The 24,489-nt window shown below is 42.1% G+C and overlaps 1 pseudogene across 1 annotated transcript; it reads left to right on the forward strand.

The window, feature by feature from the left end:
* Positions 1 to 15,003: 15,003 nt before the first annotated feature.
* Positions 15,004 to 15,619, forward strand: LOC307060540 (high mobility group protein B1-like; annotated as a pseudogene). The gene has a single exon. The product of its transcript is annotated as a high mobility group protein B1-like (transcript).
* The last annotated feature ends 8,870 nt before the right edge of the window (positions 15,620 to 24,489 follow it).

Below are 24,489 nucleotides of genomic sequence, written 5' to 3' on the forward strand. Positions count from 1 at the left end.
CCCCTTTCCAGAGAATGGGGGTGGGGGGACTGGTAGTTCCACACTTCTAATCATAACTTGGCCTTCCTAGTGATCAGCCCCCATCCAGGAGCCCACCCAGGGTCGCCTCATTAGAACAAAAGAGCTCCCATCACCCAGGGAATTTGAAGGGATTTAGGAGCTCTGGGTCAGATGCGCCTGTAACTCAGGAAATTATAAGGGTTTTAAGAGCTCTGTGCCAGGAACTGGGCACAGAGACCAATCTACACTTTTTCTATTATTCCACACTCAGAATTTCCCTTTCTGCTTTAGCCACACAGGTCAGGAGCAAAGGCAAGGCCTGGGACTTCAACCACTAGCGAGCCTTCTCCCTGCTTGCCGGGCCCAAACTCCACTCCCCATCTGACTTTTCTTTCATCTCCGCATCCCAGCTCACTAGCTGTGCGACTCTGGGTAAGACACTCCTCTACTTTGGGTATCAGTTTCCTTCTCTGTAGAGAGAGGATGTTGAATTTCAATGAGTTTAAGATCACTTCCATTCCCATCATTTTATGATATATTTGAAATTACTCTGCTACAATACAATGTACATATTATGTATTTAATGTTTATTCTATAGTGCATAAATATCATACAAATGATGGTCACAGAGAGAATGAGTCCCCATGTTTAATCCACAAGCATATACTGTGTATGAGCAGAGCTGATGCTGAACTGAGAGATACAGAAATGATGTAGAGTAACAGAATCTGAGGTGCTGGCATTGATGTGGGACTTGGACATATCAGGGAGGATGGAGTGAGGGCAGGAACAGCAAGTAATGACATGGAGATCTGCTTGCCTGGCTCCCTTGTTCTTGGGGCCCAGCAGCCATTGGGCCCCAGCAGTAGGCTGGAAGTCTACACCTTCCTCATTCCTACTAGTTGTAGGATGAGTTTCCAAGGTCTTTCTTTCCTGGTAGAGCCCTTCCAGGGCACCACCCAGATGGCCACCAGACTCTGAAAACTACTGCAGCCCAAATTCCACAGCTGTGTCTGCCCTGCCCCTTGGATTGAAATGCCTGGTGTGGATAAGTTTGCCAAACCGCCTTTGGACTTGGTTTGGCTGATCTCACTTGGGGAAGAGAAGGGAGACAGGGCTGCCTCTTCTGTCCTGGGGTTTCCTAGGGTCACTCTGTGTATTCATGCACAGGTCGCCCTGAAATGTGCCCAGGTCAAAGGGAGAATGGGAGCTGGAACCCAGCTCTCACTCCACTCACCATGCTGTGTGCCCCAACATGGCTGCATTTGGGTGGGGGAAGGAGGACCTTTTTCAAATTTGCACAAAGGCGCGCTAAGGGCTAATCATGGTGGCTCTGCGTTTCCCAAGCTCCTGCAATTTCATCTGTTGCCGCCTTGGTCCATCATCCCTTCCCACATGTCTTAGAGCTCCTCACCTCTTTCTCGTCCACTGAAAGGTGACTCTGGGACCTTCAGATCTGCCCTTGGGTGTTTCTTCTTGAACTCCTGTTTCCATCCTCATTACTGCCCTAGCTCGCTTCTCAGACTTCAGCCTGATTCTATCTCCACTTCATTGATTACCTGAGAACCAATATATCTGGGGAAAGCTGAGCTTCAGTGAAAGCAGAGTGCCAGGAGCAATAGCAGGAAAGTTCAAGAATAAACGGGAGTATGTTCCTATGAGAAAGAGGGTTTCTAAGGATGTAAGGAAAGGGACCGGTTAGGGAGAGGCCAAGGAGGACATGAGTCTGGGATGGGAGGGCTAAGCTGATGGGCATATGAGAGTAAGAAAGCACTGGATCCAGAAGGGGCTCCAGGGGCAGAGCTAGTGGTGCCTGCTACCCTTCCCAGGACACGCAGCCTGCATCAGGAGCATGGCAGGAGCTGCAGACAGGGGCATGGGGTGGCAGTGGGTGCTGCCCACAGTAGCTGCCATGTAAGTATTTGATAAATACATATGGACACAGCATTGATATGCTCTGGCTGCCCTTTATCTCAGAAGGCAACCTTGCTTCAAGCAAATCTCTGGCCTCAGACAAGCCACTGGAGGGTCCCCAAGATCTGCAGCAGCAGGTTCAAAGGGCAGAGCTGACCATATGGTAGGAGCTTTCTCACCCATATATTTGTTATCTTTATTCCATGGTCCCTTTTCCCTGCCTACCTTTGAAATAGATTATCTCAGAAAAATCATGAGATAAATCATGGTTTTACATGCCAAAGTCCAAAAACTGGCCTGTAACTAGACTAGACTCTAAACTTCTTGAAGACGGAGACGAGGTCTATTGTGCTCATTTTTGCATTCCCAGTGAAACACTGCATCTAGCACATGGTAGATGCTTGGTAACTCTTTGTTAAGTGAACGTATAGCCCAACTCTGAGGCACAATTAGCCTGCAAGTATATGCTAATTAGGTACAATGATGTTTAAGGAGAAGTCAGATCAATACCAAAGAGATCAGTTACAGAACAGCCTCTGTTGGGTCCATGTCGAGTGTCTGATTATTGACGTCTGTGCAGAAAGGTTAACTCAGCAGGCCTGGGTTCCTCAAACCCTGCACGTTCCAAGGAAAGGCTTGGTTCTGGACTGGCCCCTGACCTGGCTCCTAGGAGATAAGCTTTGAGCCCTTGGAGTATCCTGCTTGACAAGAGTTTTTTTAAATGCCTGAGGCCTTGGACCACACTGTATTGGTTTGACCAGATAGTTTATGCTAACAATGTGACTTTTGGTGAATACCTGTTTGTGCATGTCTGAGACCCTGGACCATGCGTTATCAGTTTGACCTCTATGGGGCAGGGAGCTAGAGCCTGGGTAGCTAAGATCAGCCACTGGGCATTGCATGCCTACCTGACTGGCCCCTGATATAACCCCTCAACAAGGCTGGGATATGCTCCTCTGGTTGGCGACACTTTGCATGTGTGTCACACATAGTTTCTCATCCTCGTGTAACTCCACTGGGAAGGGACACCTGCACATTGAGCCTGCTTTCTCTGGGACTTCACCCCATGCTCTTTCCCTCTTTGCTGACTCTAATCTGTATCCTTTTATGGTAATAAACCATAACTGTGAGTATAAGAGCTTTTCGGAGTCCTGTGGGTCTTTCCAGTGAATCACTGAGCCTGAGGGTAGCCTTGGGAACCCCCAAAACAATGTCTATGATGAAAGAAGATAGAAGTGGAATAACCTTTGTCTTCAGCTGCACTGATGCCTCTCCACAGAAATGCTTCATTCATTCATGCAACAAATATTTATTGAACACCTGCAGTGTGTAGATGCTGCCTTCTAGGTACTGGAGTACCCCAGTCAGGGAGACACAGATCTTTGCCCTCATGGAGTTTATTAGTTCCAGTGGGGACACGGCAGAGGCTAGAAGCAACAGACATAATAAATAAGGTAATAAATGTGATGGGAAAAAGAAAAAGTCAAGCAGATGCAGGGGATTGAGTGCTGGGTGGGGTGAGATGCTGCTTGACGGAGAGGAGGGAGTCGGCCACCAGGGTCACTGCTAAGAAAGTTCTCTGAAGGCCCCGCCCTGCTCATTTTTTGTTTGTTTGTTTTTTGTTTTTGCGGTTCACGGGCCTCTCACCGCTGTGGCCTCTCCCGTTGAGGAGCACAGGCTCCGGACGCGCAGGCTCAGCGGCCATGGCTCACGGGCCCAGCCGCTCCGCGGCATGTGGGATCTTCCCAGACCGGGGCACAAACCTGTGTCCCCTGCATCGGCAGGCGGACTCTCAACCACTGCGCCACCAGGGAAGCCCTCTGCTCATTCTTTAATGCGCACCATAATCAGGTAGGGAGCTTGTGGAAAAAAACAGATTTCCAGACTTCTTTGGCGTGTGTGGAGGGGAAGGAGGGTTAATATTTTTACAAGCACTTCCTGTTAGTCTGACGCTGGACGTCTGTGAACCGCAGGTGGAGACTCCACAGTAAGCAGCCTGGATGGTGACTAGGACACAGCCCTGCCCTCAAAGAACTTACTCTTCGGTGAAATAGAGGGTCATCGGGATAAAACGTACTGCCTCTTGGAGCATTTCTCTGCCATTCATACACACGTGGGGCTTTCTGAAGTGAAGATTGCCTGGAGTAGAGAACTCTGGAGGGATGAGTTTCGAGGAGCTAGGGAAGGAGGGATTCGGGGACAGCGATGAGAAGGCCTCCAATGAACATTTAGGTTCCTGAGGGCAACAGAGGAGGTGCTGAGATACTGGGAAACATCCCTTATGGGAGGATGAGAGGCCTTGAAATCTTCATAGGTTTTCCCAGAAGCTCTGCCTGGGGGGACAAAGTCTTCAGTCATGGGGAGACTGATAAATAGAAGGGACCTTGCAGAGAGTAGCAGATGCTATCGCTGCTGCCCCCGACCCCCTCAGGTCCCCTCACTGGCTCCGTGTCCACCCCCGGCTGCTTGTGTTCACTCCTAAGGGCTCCTGCCAACAACTGTCTTCAGAGGGTAAAACAAGGCTCGCGGGAGCTGCCTCAGCCAGGCACCAAGAGTCGGAAGTGCCTGTGAGTTTATTACGTGCCCTGGGTCAGTGGGAGCCAGTGATTGATGGGTGCAGGAGGATGAAGGAAGAGTCCCTTTGCCCCGAGACGGGCTACACATTATACTCCTGAACTCCCCGCTGGGTTAGACTGGGACTTCACCTGAAATCAAACACTGGCTCTCCTTCCCTGTTCTGCTTTCCCCAGCTCCTTACAGAAGTGGGAATGTTTCATTAGTAAATCACTTGACCTAAGACAGCAGAAAGTTCAAGCTCCAGAGCAACCTGCAGTTCTTTATGGAGAAGGGACAAAATAAGGGGTGGCAGGAAAAGTTGAACCTCTTTCCATGGCAACCTAGAGAAGCATTCCTCTCCCCTTGTCCAGCTTGGACCACTGAAGTCTGCCTGGCCTGGCTTCTCTAGAAAGGGCATCATTAGTGGCCAAGGAGAGGAGGCACCAGTCTTTGGAATGCCCTGAGCTACAGGAAAATGATGGAAAATGCAAACTCGGTATCAATTTCAGGCAAAGCTAAAGGTGTAAATATGGAGCCCACACTTGGGTCAGAATAACTCCAAAACTCACATAGAGAGGACTCACCCTTTTTCGTAAGTCTAGGAAGCTGTCCAGACAGTTCAGGGTGTGCTGAGACCAGCACTGAGAGACTTGGCCAAAAGATTGGACTTTTCATCCCACCTTTGCTCAGCCTGCCCTCTGCTGGAGTGACTTGTGAACAGCGGCTAGTCCAGAGGGACAGAGCCAAAAGCAGGAGGCCTCCAGAATCCCATTCAAATCCTACTCATCCTTCAGAGTCCAACTTAAATGTCACCTCCTCCAGGAAGCCTCCCCAGATTCTTGCAGCTGGAAGCAAGTCCTTTTACTATGTGCTCTCACAGTCCTTCATTTACACTTCCCTAAATGGTGCTGTCTACCTTATGTCACGATTATGTAGTACATACATTATCTCCCTGACTAATTTGTGAGATCCCAGGAGAAAAGGATTTCCTTGGGTTTTTTTTTTGGAAATTTACTCCCGAAAGATTTTGCACCTGCCCAGAAATGTCTCCTAAAAATAAACCCTAAATTTACATCATTAAAAGAAGTCCTTTGAATTCAGATGTATCTTCAAAAAGACCCAATGAAAACGTAACTATGAAAAGATGTCATCATGTTGCCCGGACTGTGAGTTATTAACCACTTAGGGCATTAGCACGTCAGCAGTGCCCAGAGCTCAGAGCCATAGTGTTATGGGAAATTTTTTTTAGCTGGCAAAGAAAGATGATAAAAGGAAGAAGGTTAAAGAATAAAGGAGGAGGAACTTCCTTCGTGGTCCAGTGGTTAAGACTTCGTGCTCCCAGTGCAGGGGGCACAGGTTTGATCCGTGTTCGGGGAACTAAGATTCCGTATACCGCATGGCGCGGCCAAAAAGCAAAAAAAAGAATAAAAGGAATAAAGGAGGAGAGCTTGAGCACGAGACAATTCTGAAGACAGTTGGCTGGGGAGGTTGGGGAGAGGTTGGGGTATTGGAGAGGGCAGAAGGGGACTCAGGACTCCCTTACCCTGAGCCAGAGGTTCCAGAAGGAAAAGTGTGGGATACATATCAAAGGAGCCATTGCATCTTGTAGGATCCAAAGAGAAATTATTGGCTCCAAATACAAAAAGAAAACAGTAAAACAAAATTCACGTATACATAATTAAATGTCAGTAAAATATAACCTGTCAAATTCATTAATTGTTAAATTTAGCATTTATAAATATTCATTCCATTTGAATAGAATTTGTGGGTTAGATTTTCTCATTCAAAAGAATTCCCAGAGGAGAGACAATGACTCCTGACAAATCGTAGCCAATTGCAAATTAAATATTACTCATAGCCAAATAATTTCTAAAATAAAATTATAAAACTCCATTCAAAATTTCAGGGCAAAATTATATTTAATGTAGGATGTGAGTGCATTTTAATATATTTGATATAATAAAAGTAGGAGTCCCTGGGGCTTACAAAGTTTTTAAAACGGCCCTGAGTATCAAAGATCAACTTCATCCCCTTCAATTTCACTCTCTATGACGTCACACCTTCCACAAACAGACAAGCTGCTTCGTTCTCCAAAACAAAACTTGCATGGACCTTCTTTTTTTTTTTTTTTTTTGTGGTACGCGGGCCTCTCACTGCTGTGGCCTCTCCCGTTGCGGAGCACAGGCTCCGGACGCGCAGGCCTATCGGCCATGGCTCACGGGCCCGGCCGCCCCGCGGCACGTGGGATCTTCCCGGACCGGGGCACGAACCCGTGTCCCCTGCATCGGCAGGCGGACTCTCAACCACTGCGCCACCAGGGAAGCCCCTGCATGGACCTTCTTGTCCATCTGCAAGGGCCAATCTTTTAGGATTGACTGATTGATTAAGTGCTTGGAATAAATAACTGAAATTTTTTCCTGTTCCCAAGGGATGCTCCAGAGGGAACCATTGTTATTCATTCCTTATGTGTATTTTCCCAGTATCTTCTGCATTTACAAGCAAAAACTGGAGACATGCTTTCCAACCTTCCCCTTTACATAGCTATTAAGATACTGTGCACATCACTCACACTGCCATGTTCCTGGTCCTTTCTACTTAACAATCGAATCCCCTTTTTAAAACCCATAATTATGAGGAAACTACTAGTACCCTCCCCGCAAAATGGTCAGAAGGGGAAGAAACGTACAGCCCTTTAGGAGGTAGAAGCAGTTTGTATCTAGTCAGAAGACACTGAGCTACAGAATGTAGTTAAAGAGAACTCCTAAGTCATTTTATGCAGGAACAATATGGACACCCGCAGAGAATGCCAAAGTCAGAGGCTATGGAATGAGTGAGCCCTGTAGAAGCCTGATGGCCAAGAGTGACTTTTTTTTTTTTTTTAATTGCAAGAGAAACAGTGATAGAGAAGGCCAATGCATCATCTTTCTCCTCATACTTTCTTTCCTCTCTTATTCTTGCTGGAAATAAAAAAAGATGGCCAAGAAGTCTGGAGGCACAGGCAGATGGAAGCAGGGAGGGGCCAGCTTGTCAATAAAAGTTGAGTGCATGCTGGGGGCAGAAGGAGAGGCATGGGTTGCAGGGCCTGGTCACAGCAGGGCTGCAGAGAACTCAACACCAATTCAAGAGACCAGAGAAGCTGGCTGGAGTCCATAGTTAAGGGAGGACAGGAAGAAAATCCAAGGTTTAGTCAAGCCGTGCTTTCTCTCCTTGCATTTAGAAATCTAGTGAAGTCAACAAAGTGATATTTACTTAGTGGCTGCTGTGTACCAGGAAGGAGGACACAGGTGTGAGCAAAACAGATCAAGTCCACGTTTCATGGGGCTGTCAGGGAGAGACACAACACGCAAATAGATGGCAAATACATGGGACATAATATCAGGTTGTGATCAGTGCTACAAAGACATAGAAAGCAGGGTAACAGGGCAGAGAGTGACAGGATTATGGAGGAAGTGTGACTTTAGACAGGATAGTCAGGAAATGACTTTCTGGGGCTGAGGTGGTGTTTGGGCAGAGACTCATATAAAGCAAGGGTCTGAACTATTTCAGTATCAGTATAATGGGTGTTCCAGGTATGAGTGATGGCACTTTGGCAATGTGCTGGGCTGGCTGGGAGATGAGGCTGGGGGGCTGGTCACGTGGGCAGAGTCCCAGGGAGAGGCTCACTAGTGGGGTGAGAGCAGCATGTGAAAAATCAAAATGGAATAGAAGAGAAAACATCAGAATGCACTGTGGGTGGTACAGTAATATATATATGTACACAACATAAATAGAATTTCTTTTTTTTAATAGATTTATTTATTTATTTATTTATTTTTGGCTGTGTTGGGTCTTCGTTGCTGCGCACGGGCTTTTCTCTAGTTGCAGCGAGTGGGGGCTACTCTTCATTGTGGTGCGCGGGCTTCTCATTGCGGTGGCCTCTCTCTCTGGAGCACGGGCTCTAGGCGCACGGGCTTCAGTAGTTGTGGCTCGCAGGCTCTAGGGTACAGGTTCAGTAGTTGTGGCTCACGGGCTGTGTTGCTCCGCGGCATGTGGAATCTTCCCAGACCAGGGCTCGAACCCGTGTCCCCTGCATTGGCAGGCGGATTCTCAACCACTGCGCCACCAGGGAAGCCCCAAACAGAATTTCTTACACTAGATGTCCCAGTCGGAAAAGTCTGAAAGCCACTGATGTGAAGGTACTCAATCTGGACCTGGATCATCTTTACACACACACACACACACACACACGTATTCACGTATTGTTGTAACATATACAATACCCATATATATGCAAATAGTAATATACATATACATATATAGTAATAGACTTTTTATCTTGAAATAATTTTAGATTTTATAGAAAAGTCGTGAAGACAAAACACAGAGAGTTCCCACATACGCCCACCCAGTTTCCCCTGTTAGCATCTTATATTACCATAGTGCTTTGTTAAAACTAAGAAAACAACATTGGTATATTATTATTAACTAAGCTCTAGACTCTATTTGGATTTCAGTCATTTTTACAGTTTTTAGTTCCAGGATCCAACCCAGGACACAGCCTTGCACTTAGTCACTATGTCTCCTTAGCCGTCTCTGGTCTCTGACAGTTTCTGTCTTTCCTTGTTTATCATGACTTTGACGATTTTGAGGAGTATTGGTATAAGATATTTTGTAGAATGTCCCTCAACCTACAAACCATCCAGAGGTGGGTTTTTTTTTTTTTTTGGTACCAATAAGTCTTTATTCATTGTATTTTCCCAAGGAAAATAAGGGGAAGGGAAAAGGGTCAGCATGTGTGTTACAAAATGATAGCAAATGGGAAAGGAAGTACCTGGCACAGCAAAATCAACCAACAAATAAACACTGCCCAGATGGGGTCGCCAAAGCCCAAGGGGGCTCAGTCTCCTGCAGTTCAGTAATGAGTGGAAGGGATGAAGAACAGGTACATGCTTTTCTACCCTCCCTCCCCATAAATTCAAGATTTCACACAAAGCTTTGGTTTCTAGTAGTAAACATGGAGTTACATTCATCCGTCTCCTATTAAACAATTTTGTGGCCACTTTGACATAAGTTTCTTGCACCTGCATAAAAGTTCCTGAGTGACTTGGCTATACATTCATCTTTCCTTTTGTGGTCTCCCAACCCCACTTTCTACATGGAAGGCCCCCTCGTTGCTCCTCTCTACCCTAGGATTAGAGATTAAAGTAGGTTTTAATCCATCCAAAGACAGCAGTCTGTTTGGCATGAATCAAATCAAGGAATGGTCATGACTCAGGAGATTGAGAACAAGGGATGGTGAGTTCTTATCTTCTTCAGGAGTTTTGCACAAATCATTTAATCACAGACACCCCACAAATTAAACGTATAGGTGTATGGACTATTTTTGGGGGGCACGAAGGGGGAAAGAAGAGGGGGTAGGAATACAGTTTTTAGGACAGAAGGTCTTGTTCGAATAGGAAACAGGAGAAGAGGAACACAAAAGAAAGTGTAGTTCAAGACCTCCCACTTCAAGAAAAGCGGCCTGGGCTTCCCTGGTGGCGCAGTGGTTGAGAGTCCGCCTGCCGATGCAGGGGACGCGGGTTCGTGCCCCGGTCCGGGAAGATCCCACATGCCGTGGAGCGGCTGGGCCCGTGAGCCATGGCTGCTGAGCCTGCGCGTCCAGAGCCTGTGCTCTGCAACAGGAGAAGCCACAACAGTGAGAGGCCCGAAAAAAAAAAAAAAAGAAAAACGGCCCTAGGGCTTCCCTGGTGGCGCAGTGGTTGGGAGTCCGCCTGCCGATGCAGGGGACGCGGGTTCGTGCCCCGGTCCGGGAGGACCCCACATGCTGCGGAGCGGCTGGGCCCGTGAGCCATGGCTGCTGAGCCTGCGCATCCAGAGCCTGTGCTCCGCAACGGGAGAGGCCACAACAGTGAGAGGCCTGCGTACCGCAAAAAAAAAAAAAAAAAAAAAAAAGAACTGCACTTTCAACCCACAGAATGGTAAAAAAAATAAATTGTTCATGTTTTAAGCTACTAAATTTTGAGGGGTTTATTATGCAGCAGTAGAAAACTGATATTTTTACAGCAGAAATCCTTCACTGAGTGCTTTTGCTCTACACTTACCCACAGGGGGGTTTTCCCCTTGCAATAGTGAAATATTTATCTACTGACCTTCTCCCCACTAGGTGTCCTCGGCTTAGGGCCCCCTGCCCTGGGGGGAGAGAGTCCAGCTATCTTGTTTTGCCAATCAGCTGCATCAGTGCTAAGAACACATGCCCAGCATGGGAATGAGCTGCTCAAGCCAGGAAACTAGACCCCTATTTTAAGTGACAGTTGTCATAGAAAAACAGAATGTCTGAAACTGACGTCAGGAATAGGGTGTTATTCAGTGGCTGGTATCTTATTGCCTGGTACTGGGAGGAAGTTACAAGCCAAAGGAAAACACAATAGCATATGGAAGAGGCCAAGTGGTAGACTCTCTGCGGAGTCAAGAGAGGAACAAAATACTAACTTCCATTGCCAAGAAGTTCTTTCTTTCTTTTTTCAACATCTTTTTTTGGGTCTTTGGATTTCCAGGTAACAAGACCTTAACAGAACTATAGAAATCAATTCATTTCAACAAACAATTCTGAGCATCTATTAAGTACCACACCCTGTGGATGAGGAGGCAATGAAAAACAACACAGTTTCTGCCCTCAAGGAGGTCAGTTCAGAGTGGTTCAAATCCAGAAGACTTCACTGCAAGTAGCAAGGCTTGTAAATATGTTAAGATATCTGCTTCAGCTGTGATGCTTTAGCTCTGGAATCAGCAATTTCTCTACAAAGCCATGGTTCACAAATAAGATATACTATTGGCCAATAAGCACATAAAAACGTTGCTCAAGAGCATTAATCATCAGGAAATTTATATTAAAACCACAATGATCTACCATTACACTCACTAGAATGGCTAAAATTAAAAGAATGACAATAAAATCATTGAAAAAGATGTGGATGACTAAAAAGCTCATACTGTTGAGCTTTGGAACAACTTTGGGAAAAAACTGGCAATTTATAAATAAACTTGTAAAGTTTTGTATTTACCATCTGACGTAGAAATTTTACTCCCACGTATTAACCTAAGAGAAATGAAAATCTAAGTCCACACAAAGACTTGTACATGAATGTTCATAGCCACTTTATTCATAATAGTAAAATAATTGGAAACAAGGCAGATGTCCATTATCAGATGATTGGATCAAGAAATTGTGGTATATCCATACAATTGACTACTACTCTGCAATAAATAAAAATGAACTGTGATACACAAGACAACACAGACTAATCTCAAAAACATTATGTTGAGTCAAAGAAGTCAGGCACAAAAGAATATATACTATATGATTTCGTTTGTATGGAATTCTAAAGAAGATGAATGCATGGTAATAGAAAGCAGATGAGTGGTTGCTTGAAGCTGGTGTTGGGTTGCAGAGCTTAACTGGGAAGGAACAACATAAGAAAACCTTGGGGCTAATAGAAATGTTCCCTATGTGGGGTAATAGAAATGTTTCATTTGTTGGATGTGAGCAGGGGGGTGGTTACAAGGGTACATGCATTCATCAAAACTCATCAAATTGTACACTTTTAAGTGGATTCATTTTATTGTATGTAAATTTCATTTCAATAAAGCTGATGAAAAAACTTTACAAAAGTGTATATTCAGAGAAGTGCTACTATTTCTACCCCTTCCACTCAGTGTTCTGCTGGAGCCAGCTTGTACTTGCTTGCAAGAGCCAATTCTGTGCATCTCTGCAGGCAGCTTGAAATTGACCACATTGGGAGTATTTACACCAAGGAAAGTGGCAAATTTACAAGCCAAGGCTTTTGCAGGGTTTTGTTTTATTTTTTCCAGATAATTTGTTTACCTGCCTATCGCTGCCTCTACCTGACCATCCTCCACTCCTTGTAGATAAACCATCTCACTGGTTTCTAGTTTATTCTGCCTGTATCTTTTTGTAAAAATCAGCAGATATGTGTTTATTTTCTTACACAAAAGTAGCATTCTGTATATGCTTTTTTGCATTTTGCTTTTTTTTGCTTAACAATAAATCCAGGAACTCACTCCAATTCAGTTCACAGAGATTATCTCCACTGTTTTTTCAGCTGCATAGTACTCCATTGTTTGTACTGTAGTTTATTCAACCAATTTACTGCTTTGGGGCATTTAAGTGGTTTCCAGTATTCTGCAGTTACAAGTTACCCATAATGCTATAATAGATAACCCTGTGCCTGTGTAGTTTTGTGTTGTTGGAGGTGTCTTTTGAACTTAAATTCTTAGAAACGGGATTGCTGGCTCAAAGGACACATTTACATATTACCAACTTCCTGTCCATTGGGCTGTACTAGTTTGTATTATTACCAGCAATGTATGAGAGTGTCTGTATCATTGCCACCTTGCCAACCATGTATGTTGTTAAGCTTCTGAATTTTTGCCAATATAATGAGTAAGGAATGGTATCTCAGTGTAGTTTCAATTTGTTTGTCTCTTATAGTGAGTGAAGTTGAACTTCTTTTCATGTAAAAGGGTATGGTGCACACTCTTGACCCTCACCCTACAAAACCTTTCATTTGTAGGGCCCCTTCTTGTCTGACCAGGTCTTAGCATCTTATTTCAAGTCCTTGAAAGAGAATCTGATTGGCCCACCTGCCTGGGACTTGGTTGCTAACCCAGGTGCATTTGGCCCTGATCAGCTGTCTGTTCCTGTCATACAACAGGGGCTTGATGGGAATTCTCAGAAGGCAGTGAGCAGTCACTGTATGAAAGATGTTGAGTGAATACCAGTACTGAAAATGTGTGTTGGAGCCCAGATGGCCCCTTCTGCTAAGGCTGATACTGTCTGACAATTCCTTCATTCAATACATATTTTTCACTGAGTACCTACTATGTGTAAATGCTGGTCTAGGCACCATGGAGGAGGCAATTTTTCATATTAAGAACATATTATGGAGCATTTCAAACAAATATAAAAGTAGAGAAAATATATAATGAAACTCCATGGCCCCATCACCCAACTACAACTATCAACTCATTTCCATTTTTTTTCATCTATACACCACATACTACCCTCCCCCATGGCTTTACGTCATTTCATTTGTAGATATGTCAACATAAATCTCCAAGAGATAAGAACTCCTAACTGTAAGGACATAACCATAATAACATTATCACACCTTAAAAATTAACAATAATTGCTTCATATCAAACATTCACTCATTTCAGGTTTGCATGTTTGGTTGTTTTTACAGTTTGCTCAAATCAAGATCCAAATAAAGTCCATATATTATAATTGATTGATACACCTTTCAAGTTTCTTTTAATCTATAGCTTCTCCCTTTTCTCTCTCTCTTTTTTCCTTTCAACTTAAGTATTGGAGAAACCAGGTCATTTGTCCTACAGAGTTTCCCACACGTGGTATTATTTAAAATATTCCTCCATCCTCTGTACTTCTTGAAATTCAGATTTTGGGACTTCCCTGGTGGTGCAGTGGTTAAGAATCTGCCTGCCAATTCAGGGGACACGGGTTCAAGCCCTGGTCCAGGAAGATCCCACATGCTGCAGAGCAACTAAGCCCGTGCGCCACAACTAATGAACCTGTGCTCTAGAGCCTGCGAGCCACAACTACTGAGCTCACGTGCCACAACTACTGAGCCTGTGTGCTGCAACTACTGAAGCCCACACACCTAGAGCCCGTGATCCAGAACAAGAGAAGCCGCCACAATGAGAAGCCTGCGCACTGCAACGAAGAGTAGCCCTGCTCGCCACAACTAGAGAAAGTCTGTGTGCAGCAATAAAGACCCAACACAGCCATAAATAAATAAATAAATAAATAAATAATAAATTCAGATTTTATTTTATTTTATTTTTTCGGCTGCATCACACAGCATGTAGGATCTTAGTTCCCCAACCAGAGATGGAACCCGAGCCCCCTGCAGTGGAAGTGTGAAGTCTTAACCATTGGACCACCAAGGAAGTCCCCAGATTTTATACATTTATTTATTTATTAAAAATTTATTTATTTATTTATTTATGACTGTGTTGGGTCTTCGTTGCTGTGCACGGGCTTTCTTTAGTTGCGGTGAGCAGGGGCTACTCTTTGTTGCAGTGCGAGGGCTTCTTACTGCGGTGGTTTCTCTTGTTTCGGAGCACAGGCTCCAGTAGTTGCGGCACGTGGGCTCAGTAGCTGTGGCACAGGGGCCTTAGAATGCAGGCTCAGTAGTTGTGGCGCACGGGCTTAGTTGCTCCGCGGCACATGGGATCTTCCCGGACCAGGGCTCAAACCCGTGTCCCCTCCTTTGGCAGCGGATTCTTAACCACTGCACCACCAGGAAGTCCCTATACATTTACTTTTGCAAGACTCTTTCAGAAAGACACAAATATATGATTGTCGACAGAGTGGGGAGAATCAGGAGGCTGCGTCTGGCTCCAGCTGTCACAGCCATTGCAGTACGTTGAGCTCCATAGAGACAGTGCCCAGGCAAGGGAGAGCCGGATGGGCACTGGGCCCCCCTGTGCCTCACTGAGGAAAAATAATTAAACATGGGTAAGGGAGATCCTAAGAAGCCGAGAAGCAAAATGTCATCCTATGCATTCTTTGTGCAAACTTGCCGGGAGGAGCACAAGAAGAAGCATCCAGATGCTTCAATCAGCTTCTCAGTGTTTTCTAAGAAGTGCTCAGAGAGGTGGAAGACCATGTCCGCTAAAGAGAAAGGAAAATTCAAAGACACGTCAAAGGCAGACAAGGCCCGTTATGAAAGAGGAATGAAAACGTATAACCCTCCTAAAGGGGAAACAAAATAGTTCAAGGATCCCAATGCACCCAAGAGGCCTCCTTCGGCCTTTGTCTTGTTTTGTTATGAGTATCATCCAAAAATCAAAGGAGAACATCCTGGCCTATCCATTGGTGATGCTGCAAAGAAACTGGGAGAGATGTGGAATACACTGCTGCAGAGGACAAGCAGCCTTATCAGTAGAAGGCTGCTAAGCTGAAGGAAAAGTACAAAAAGGATATTGCTGCATACCGAGTTTAAGGGAAGCCTGATGCAGCAAAAAAGGGAGTCGTCAAGGCTGAAAAAAGCAAGAGAAGAAGGAAGAGGAGGAAGATGAGGAAAATGAAGAGGATGAAGAAGAAGAAGATGATGATGTTGATGAATAAGTCGGTTCTAGCACAGTTTTTTTTTTCTTGTCTATAAAGCATTTAACCCCCCTGTACACAACTCACTCCTTTTAAAGAAAAATATTGAAATGTAAGGCTGTGTAAGATTTGTTTTTAAACTGTAGAGTGTCTTTTTTTGTATAGTTAACACATTACCGAATGTGTCTTTAGATAGCCCCGTCCTGGTGGTATTTCCAATAGCCACTAACTTTGCCTGGTACAGTATGGGGATTGTAAATTGGCATGGAAATTTAAAGCAGGTTCTTGTTGGTGCACAGCACAAATTAGTTATATATGGGGATGGTAGTTTTTTCATCTTCAGTTGTCTCTGATGCAGCTTATACAAAATAATTATTGTTCTGTTAAGTGAATACCATTCCATAATTGCAAAAAAAAAGAAAATAAGTTGCAGCTGTTTTGTTGACATTCTGAATGCTTCTAAGTAAATACAGTTTTTTTTATTAGTATTGTTGTCATTTTCATAGGTCTGAAAATTTTCTTCTTAAGGGGAAGCTAGTCTTGCTTTTGCCATTTTGGATCAGACTAATCATTACAATGTTTATCTTTCATACAGTTAGCTGATAAAAAGCTTTTGTCTAGACACCCTGCATACTCATGATGAGGGTAATAAAAGTTGAACTGAGACAGTTTTCATCCATAACTGAAACTCAGATCTTGATCAGTTGATATCAGATTTCACATAGCCCAGTTACATTTACAAAGTGGAGAGTAACCAATCTACTCACAGGACTGGATTATTAGAATCAAACATTTGAAAGTCTGACCTTGAAGGACTAATAGAAAAGTATGTTCTAATCTTTACATGAGAACTCTATACTCTTTAACTCCCATTACCATGGAATGGCAGCTATATTTGCAGTTCCCACGTTAAAGACCTGAGAATGTATCCCCAAAAGCATGAGCTTAAAATACAAGACTAACATATTAAATTTTTTTGTTGACATTAGTCCCAGCAAAGGCTCTGAGAAAAAAAGTGCTGGCCATAAATGTCTTCTCCTATTTATCTAAATATGGATTGTTTAGGAAACTTGAGACCTTCCATTAAAGGTACTTTTAATTAATTGGGCCAACTTTTAAAATTGTATACTGCATTTTAAATCAGGTATATTTTCCTATATTATGGTCTGCCCCTTTATAAATCAAATAGACATGAGGGAAGAAGACACTTAAGCTTTGTGATCTCAGTATGAATTATCTGATTTATTTGAATTTGAATTTTCTTTACAAAACTCAGGCTCGTTCGTTAGAGTCATATGTTTGTCTGCTTAGCAGTTTAGGGAACACTTTGGCAATTTTGTGGTTTTTGAGACTATCATTCTCTTAAAGTGCCAGTGTTTTAAAATAACGTTCTTGTAATTTTACATGCTTTTGTGATGGAGTGATGTTTTGTTATATAATGTGGACTTGGATTCTTTCCATTTGCATTTGTTTATGTAATTTCAGGAGGAATACTGAACATCTGAGTCCTGGATGATGCTAATAAACTAATAACTGTAGAGGTTTTAAAAAAATGTACAGTTGTCTCTCCTTTTGAGATGTCACTAGTAATGTTCAATCCATTATTAGTTCTTTAGGGGATACAACGTGGTGATATTTTAATTCTATCATTTCTTCTTTATGTATTAGCTGGAATATTTCTACAAAGAGAAGCTTCTCCTTACCTGTTTGGTTATCCCTATTTATAGTTCCCTTAGAAAGGCAGGATAAGTACTTGAACCAGTTTCAACATAAGAATTGGTTCTTGGCATGGAAAATGAAAATTGAATCCGACATGGATCCTGCCCTCAAGGAGCTTCCCATTTGGTAGGGGGATAAGAAATGTGGACAGAAGGGATGAGAGAATCCAAGAGGTGCAAAGGATTCTGAGTATGCCCAGAGGACCATCGTTCCTAAGAGATAGAGCTGGCTGGGACTCAGTGCTTCTGGATACTGGACATCAGGGGGGCCCAGTGAAAGTGTTCACATTTCAGCTGAGCCTCCAAAGATGGGGTGGCAGGGAGGCTAGCTGTTCTCTAACGTTAGATCTCCCCTTCCTCTAAGCTGGGGCTCATGGTGTTCCAGAAATAAGATAACTTTTTATTCTTCCTTGCAGTTCGATGTGGCCATATGACAAAGTTCTGGCTTATAGGCTGTTATGAGAAGAAGTAACTTGTGTGATTTCCACATTGTACCCTTATTAAAGAGAGGGCAGGTCTTTCCCTCCCCCCTCCCCCATTCTACTGCTCACAAAGTAGATGTTGTGGTACCCCATCTTGGAACATGAGGACCAGGAAGCATCATAGAGATGGCAGAGCAACAAGATAGAAGGAAACTCCTGGGTGTCTGGTTGCCCTTCTGTGAGCCACTGGATGCTATCCAACTATGACAAGAACAAGGAATAAACCTCTTCCCCTGATGGGGGTGGCCGTGGTGATGGGAGTGCCATCTGGGGTCTCCCTGGAAGCATCTAGCATCTGCTGGTGCTAGGAAATGGTGGGAAAAGGAATCCAATTCAAAGAATGTAGGGGAAGGAAAAAGTGTAAGGCAAGGTAAATATTTTCACATTGAGGAAGAGGAGAGAGCAATTAAAATACCCCAAAGTCTCTTAAGGGTAGGGTTCTAGGTATTTTTGAAAAGCATTGACTCTCCCTTTTCAATCCTGAAGTTTACTCAGTGTGAGAATCAGGCTAAAGGTGTTTGTTACATTGATGGTCACATGGCCAAAGGCATTATTCACGCACCTTTAAAAAGGGAAGTGTTTTTTCAAATATTTTCTATACTCAGAAATTATCTGATAGATGCTTTAGCATTCTTTTATTCACATTTAGATTTGAAATTCACATGGAATTGGGTTTTGTGTATGGTATGAGGTAAGGACAAATTCAACTGTTTTAAAAATCATCCTTTTTCTTATTGTGCTACAGTGATAGCTTTGTCATAAATCAAAGGCATTTGGGAGTATCTACTAAAATTGAACATACATATACCCTCTGATCCATTAAGTCCACTCCTAGATGTATATCTAACAGAAATGCATTCATACATGCATGAAAAGAGAGATTTGAGAATGTTTATAGCAGCACTACTCAAAATAGCCCAATAGACAACAATATTGTATTGTAATCATCAAACTTGCTAAGAGACCAGAACTTTATGGGTCTTAAGCATCATCCTATATGGGATAGAGATGCTAATTATCCTACAATGGCAATCATATTACAGTATATAAATGTATCAAATTAACATGATGTACACCTTGAATTTGTGCAATGGTATATGTCAAATATATTTCAATCTTAAAAAAGGTAACTGCCCCCCAAAATAGCCCTAAAATGAACACAATCAAAATGTCTATCAGCAGTAGAATAGATAAAGGTATCATGGTATATTCATGCAAGAAAATAGCATACAGCCATGAAAACAAGTGAGCTAAACTATATACAATAACTTTGATAAATCTCAGAAACGTTATTGAGTGAAAGAAATCAAAAGTAAAATAATATAAACTATCTCATTCTATGTATATAACATTTAAAAATGGGCAAAACAAATCTATGGTGTTAGAAGGTTATCTCTGGGGAGGAGAGTAGAGTTAGTAACTGGGCGGGGGGACCTGCAGAGGGTTTCTGAGGTACTATTAATGTTCTATTTCTTAACTTGCATGGTGGTCACCTTGTAGTAATTCTTTGAACTGTACATTCATAATGTTTGCATTTTTTGTATGTGTATTATATATCAATCTAAAAGTTATTTTAAAAAAGAAGTTGGGGGACTTCCCTGGTGGCACAGTGGTTAAGAATCTGCCTGCCAATGCAGGGAACACGGGTTCGAGCCCTGGTCCGGGAAGATCCCACATGCCGCGGAGCAAATAAGCCCGTGCACCACAACTACTGAGCCTGCGCTCTAGAGCCCGCGAGCCACAGCTACTGAAGCCCACGCTCCACAACAAGAGAAGCCACCACAATGAGAAGCCCATGCACTGCAGCGAAGAGTAGCCCCTGCTTGCCACAGCTAGAGAAAGCCCGAGCGCAGCAATGAAGACCCAATGCAGCCAAAAATAAAAATAAGTAAATAAATAAATTTATTTAAAAAAAAGAAAAGAAGTTGGTTGCTATGTTATATTCTAAAGGAAGGAAGACTGAAAGAGAGGCATGACAGAGTTAGGACAGAGCCTATGTGGAGGTGGTCTTCTTTTGGTTTCAAAGTATCAATAGCTGTTACATTTCTCCAATGAAACACCAAAACATAAGATATTTGATATACATGCAAAGCAATGTTTGATATTTGATACAAATTGGTAGATGGAAGAGGAAGATAAAACTACTAGTCAGATTTCAGCAAATCTCAAATACCATTGACCATTATTTTAGTAAATCATTTATAGGGGAAAATGCTGCTAATTAAATGTGAAACCATACCTTAACAATAGTCCTGGGTGACACATGAATTGGTCATATCAACTTCTTATTGCTTTGAGATTTCTTTGACTTATTCCAAAAGATTTGGCTATTTTTCCTCCCTTTATTTGCCTTATTTGCTTGGTGATATTATGATTGACATTGCTTTTGCATATATGTATGTCAGATACAAAATGGAACACAACTTCATCTTGTTGTGGGCCTCTTCCTTTCTTCAGTCCTGTAAAGCTCTTGGTTGGTCTTTACAGGAGAATTAGAATTTTGGCCATTCCTCCAAAGTGAAATGTTTGCTTTATTACTACCAATGTGCCCCTGTTGCTGTATTTCTCTGCCTTTCTGTGACTACAATAACCTTTCATTTCAATGAGCAGTCTTTTAAAGGACATTTTAAACATCAGCTAAGCTCATCTGCAGTGATGCCAGTAGAATAGCTATGGCCAAGTTCACACATGTGAAGCAGTGACACAGCTGCTGCCTGGCCAACAGTGACTATAAGAGGATTCTCGATTTCAGAGATGTTAAAATGTGAAAAAAAATGTGCATCTTAGAACTGATGAATCAGTGTGTTGAAGGAAAAGGCAGAGTCAGAAAATTACTATTTACAGAATTAGAGGAAGTCTTACATACTTGCATAATTTGGGCTGAAAATAAGAAGTGATGTATTTCAAGGACCTAGAAGAAAATCAGGGAAAAGGTTAAGAGAAAATAACATAGTTTGCCTAAAATAAATGTACTATGTTTGGTGGAGGCTGGTATTCATTAACTTGATGTAGAAAAGCATGGCTGATCTCCCTCTCTCCTTGGGAGGCAAGGTGATATGATAACTTAGAGCACTGGAGTGCTGATAAATGTTTAGCAACTGGTTTTCTAGAAAAATGTGCATATATAGGTTTATTATAAATTTTACTGATATAAAGGATATGTAGCACACAGTTTAAAAATATTATTAAATATACTACTCTTTGTTGTAAATTACCATATAGCCAATTGATTCCCACAGAATACTTTTGTTGATTTTTCCCTAACTCTGTACCCATAGCCAGCCTACGGTTGCAGTTGACAAATGAGTACAGTTTTGACATGAACGTTGGTTGGTACTTTTGTTTACGTTAATGAATAAGAACAAAGTGAACAACAAAGACGTATGTTGGAACTTCACTGGTTTGTCAATGACATGAGTGATTTCCTTGCTGAATCAGATAACAGTCTTCTAATACTTAAAGAATCTTCCCTCAGTGTTTTTGTGTTATGAAGAATGTAACAGCTGTAGACACAACACACTTTCAAGTTTAGTCTGCATTTCGAACATTTCCCCACCTTCTTAAGTCTAGACAATCAGCAAAATGATAACTGAAGCCCTGAATTGTAATATGTGCCAATTGCTATGTTGTCAATATTCCCAACGTGGTCAATTTCAAGTTATCAAAGTGATCTTACTGAATGTGGAGTTAGGAAGAGATGCAAAGTAACACAATATTATTTAGTATTTCCACCCTATAACTCTAAGAGATGTAAAGAATCTTAAGAGTGTAGACGCTAATCAGAAGTAGTGATAATAACTAGGAAGTAATTAATTTTGAATATTTATTCTCTTGTTTTAAATATAATTTATTTATTGTAAGTTTGCATCACTTAATTTTTAATAATGGCTGTGCTTAAAAAATGCTCATAAAATTCCTGAAGCTTTGACTATCAACTCTTACAAGGCTGTATGTGTCAGCTCCGGCACACCTCTGCTTTGGAGTCAGACAAGTTCAGGTTTTTATTTAACTTTACTGGTTCCTCGTTCTCCAACCATGGGTAATATATCTAACCTCTTCAAGCCTGGTTATTTCTACAGCAGGGCTAATAATACCACCATCATAGAGTTGAGTGAGGTCAGAATGAGATCAAGTTTGTGAAGTGCCAAAATCAACACAAAATAGGAGCACAGTATTAATTTTTTTTCAGTTAATGCACTTGGCTAGTCAGGAGGTATACTGATTTTTTTAAATTGAAGGATAATTGATCTATAACGTTATGTTAGTTCCAGGTACACAACATAGTGATTCCATATTTCTATACATTACAAAATGATCACCGCTCAATATTAATTTTTTCCTCTTTCTCTGGTCTTTCTCTCGTGTGATCTATCCTGAACACTGCTTGTTAAAATTATCTTCCTGAAACAGAGATCCTTGCTATGTCATCTCTCTGACTTACAGTGGTATTAATCACAAACTTTAATTTGCTAACAAAGTCTACATCTTACCAATCTCATTTTTTCATTACTCCTTAGGTTTTCTGTGCCCCAGATACAAATCTGCTGACATTTCCCACAGAGTCCACAGGGATCCCACCTCTACACCTTTGTTCCCGACACTCCTTCCTGTTGAGACCTTCATATTATCTGTATCACCCTCCCCTCTCCCCGTCAAAACACACCTCCATAAGGCTGCCTTTGTTAGCCCCATCTCACGATGATATCTAACCTGAGTACTCAGTGCTGGGGATGTGCTGGGAACTGTACAAAATTTCTATATGCATTATGCCCTTTAGTTAGTCCAATTTAAAGATGAGGAAACGGAGGCACACTGAGAGTAAATCATTTTCCCAAGGTCATACACCTAGTGAATGGTAGAGCTCAGATCTCAGCTCGGGTGGTCTGGCTCCAGAACATGGGATCTTAGACATCATGTTCCACTTAACTGCTTGAATAATTACCTTTTAAAATAAATTACATCTGTTTGTTTAATATTAATGTATCATATATACTGTTATATATCACGTTCTTGGCCTTTTTCATGCCTAGGTTTATATGTTTTATTTAAGTACCATCTTCTTGAGGGCAGAGTTATTCATTTCTCAAACATTTATAAAGTGGTCTCCCTATGTATCAGGTGCTATATTAGACACTGGGGATATAGGACCTGTCCTTAGTTAAAGACATGACAAAACATCCTTATGGCAGAATACTATGTAGCTATAACAAAAAATGAGGAGGCTCTTTATGTAAAGACATTGGAAGTGTTCCAATATATACTGTTAAGTATAAAAGCAAGGGGCAGAACATTTTGTACACTATGCTGACTTTTGTGTAAAATAGGAAGGGGGGTTAAAACTCCTTCTGTGTATTTTTACCTGTTAAAATAATAGACTCAGCTCTTATCAATATGAAGTTCATAGTTCAGACAACATACAATAACAATGCTATAGTTGATGTACAATGGAACATTGACCATCAAAAATATATATTCTGAAATCTTCAAAAACTATAAAATAATGAATACCATGGTGGCAGTGAGGGCTTGCTGTTTAATAAAGTCTCATGCTCCCCTTGCAGGATATAGAGTTATTGCTGAGAAGTGGCTTCTAGCAAAGGACTTTGTTTCCAGCATTCCTTGCATGTGGGACCATGTGATTAAATTCTGGCCAATGGAATGTGGGCAGAAGTGATGTAGCCATAAAACTTCCTGTGGGTATTGACAACCAGGAAGTTCCTGAATGACTGTGTACAGCAAAGCTACTTTAATCCCCTTCCCCCTGCCACGCATCACCCATCGGGCTGCATATGAGAAATGAAATTCTATTGTGTTTAGCCAGTGAGATTACAGTGTATATCTGTTATTGCAGTTTGTATCAACTTCATTAATACACCACTCTAGTATACAATTTTCCTCTCAAAGTATAACTGAAAAATTTAAATGACTCTTTCAGACTCTTACTAATTTATCTCACCTGATACGCATACTTCGGTACACTGGCTGGAATACTCGCTGAAACAGTTTCACAAATTGATTTTTCTTATTTTTACCTAGTACCTATGGTGGGATCATCCACATCACAAAGCTATGCCACAGGCATATGTGACATTTCACTCTTTAATAGATCCAATATTTCCATTTTCTTGACAGAACTATATTTTCTTAGACCTTTTAACTTTTTACTCTAGTGTTAACATCTGTCAGCTTTCCTCTTCTTTTTCTCCTTTTAAAAATTTTATTATGAGATGCATCATACATACAGCAGAGGGCATAAAAGAGAGAGTACATTTTCAAGAAAAATCAGAAAATGAAGACCTGTAAGATGCCACCCAAGTCAAGAAACAGACCATTGCTGACCCCCAAGAAGCCATCCAATTGGCCCTTCCTGATTATAATTTCCTTTCTTCCCCTACAGAGGCAATCACTATCCTGACTTTGGTGATAATGATTTCCTTGCTTTTCTTTATAGTTTTGCCTCCTATGTCTGATCCCTGAATTATGTAATGTAGTTGATCTCTTTTTGAACTTTATATAAAGGGAGTAATAAGCTCTATTTCTTTGTGTCTTGCTTCTGTGTCCAAAACGATGTTTGTGAGAGTCATCCATGTTGTTTCATGTAGGGCTAGTTAGTTCATTTTCATTGCTGTAGAGCAGTCCTTTCTGTGACTATACTGCATTTAACTTATTCATTCTAGTGTTGAAGGACATT

This window comes from Hyperoodon ampullatus (genome assembly GCF_949752795.1).
Source record: "Hyperoodon ampullatus genome assembly, chromosome: 11".
NCBI classification, from domain to species: Eukaryota; Metazoa; Chordata; class Mammalia; order Artiodactyla; family Ziphiidae; genus Hyperoodon; species Hyperoodon ampullatus.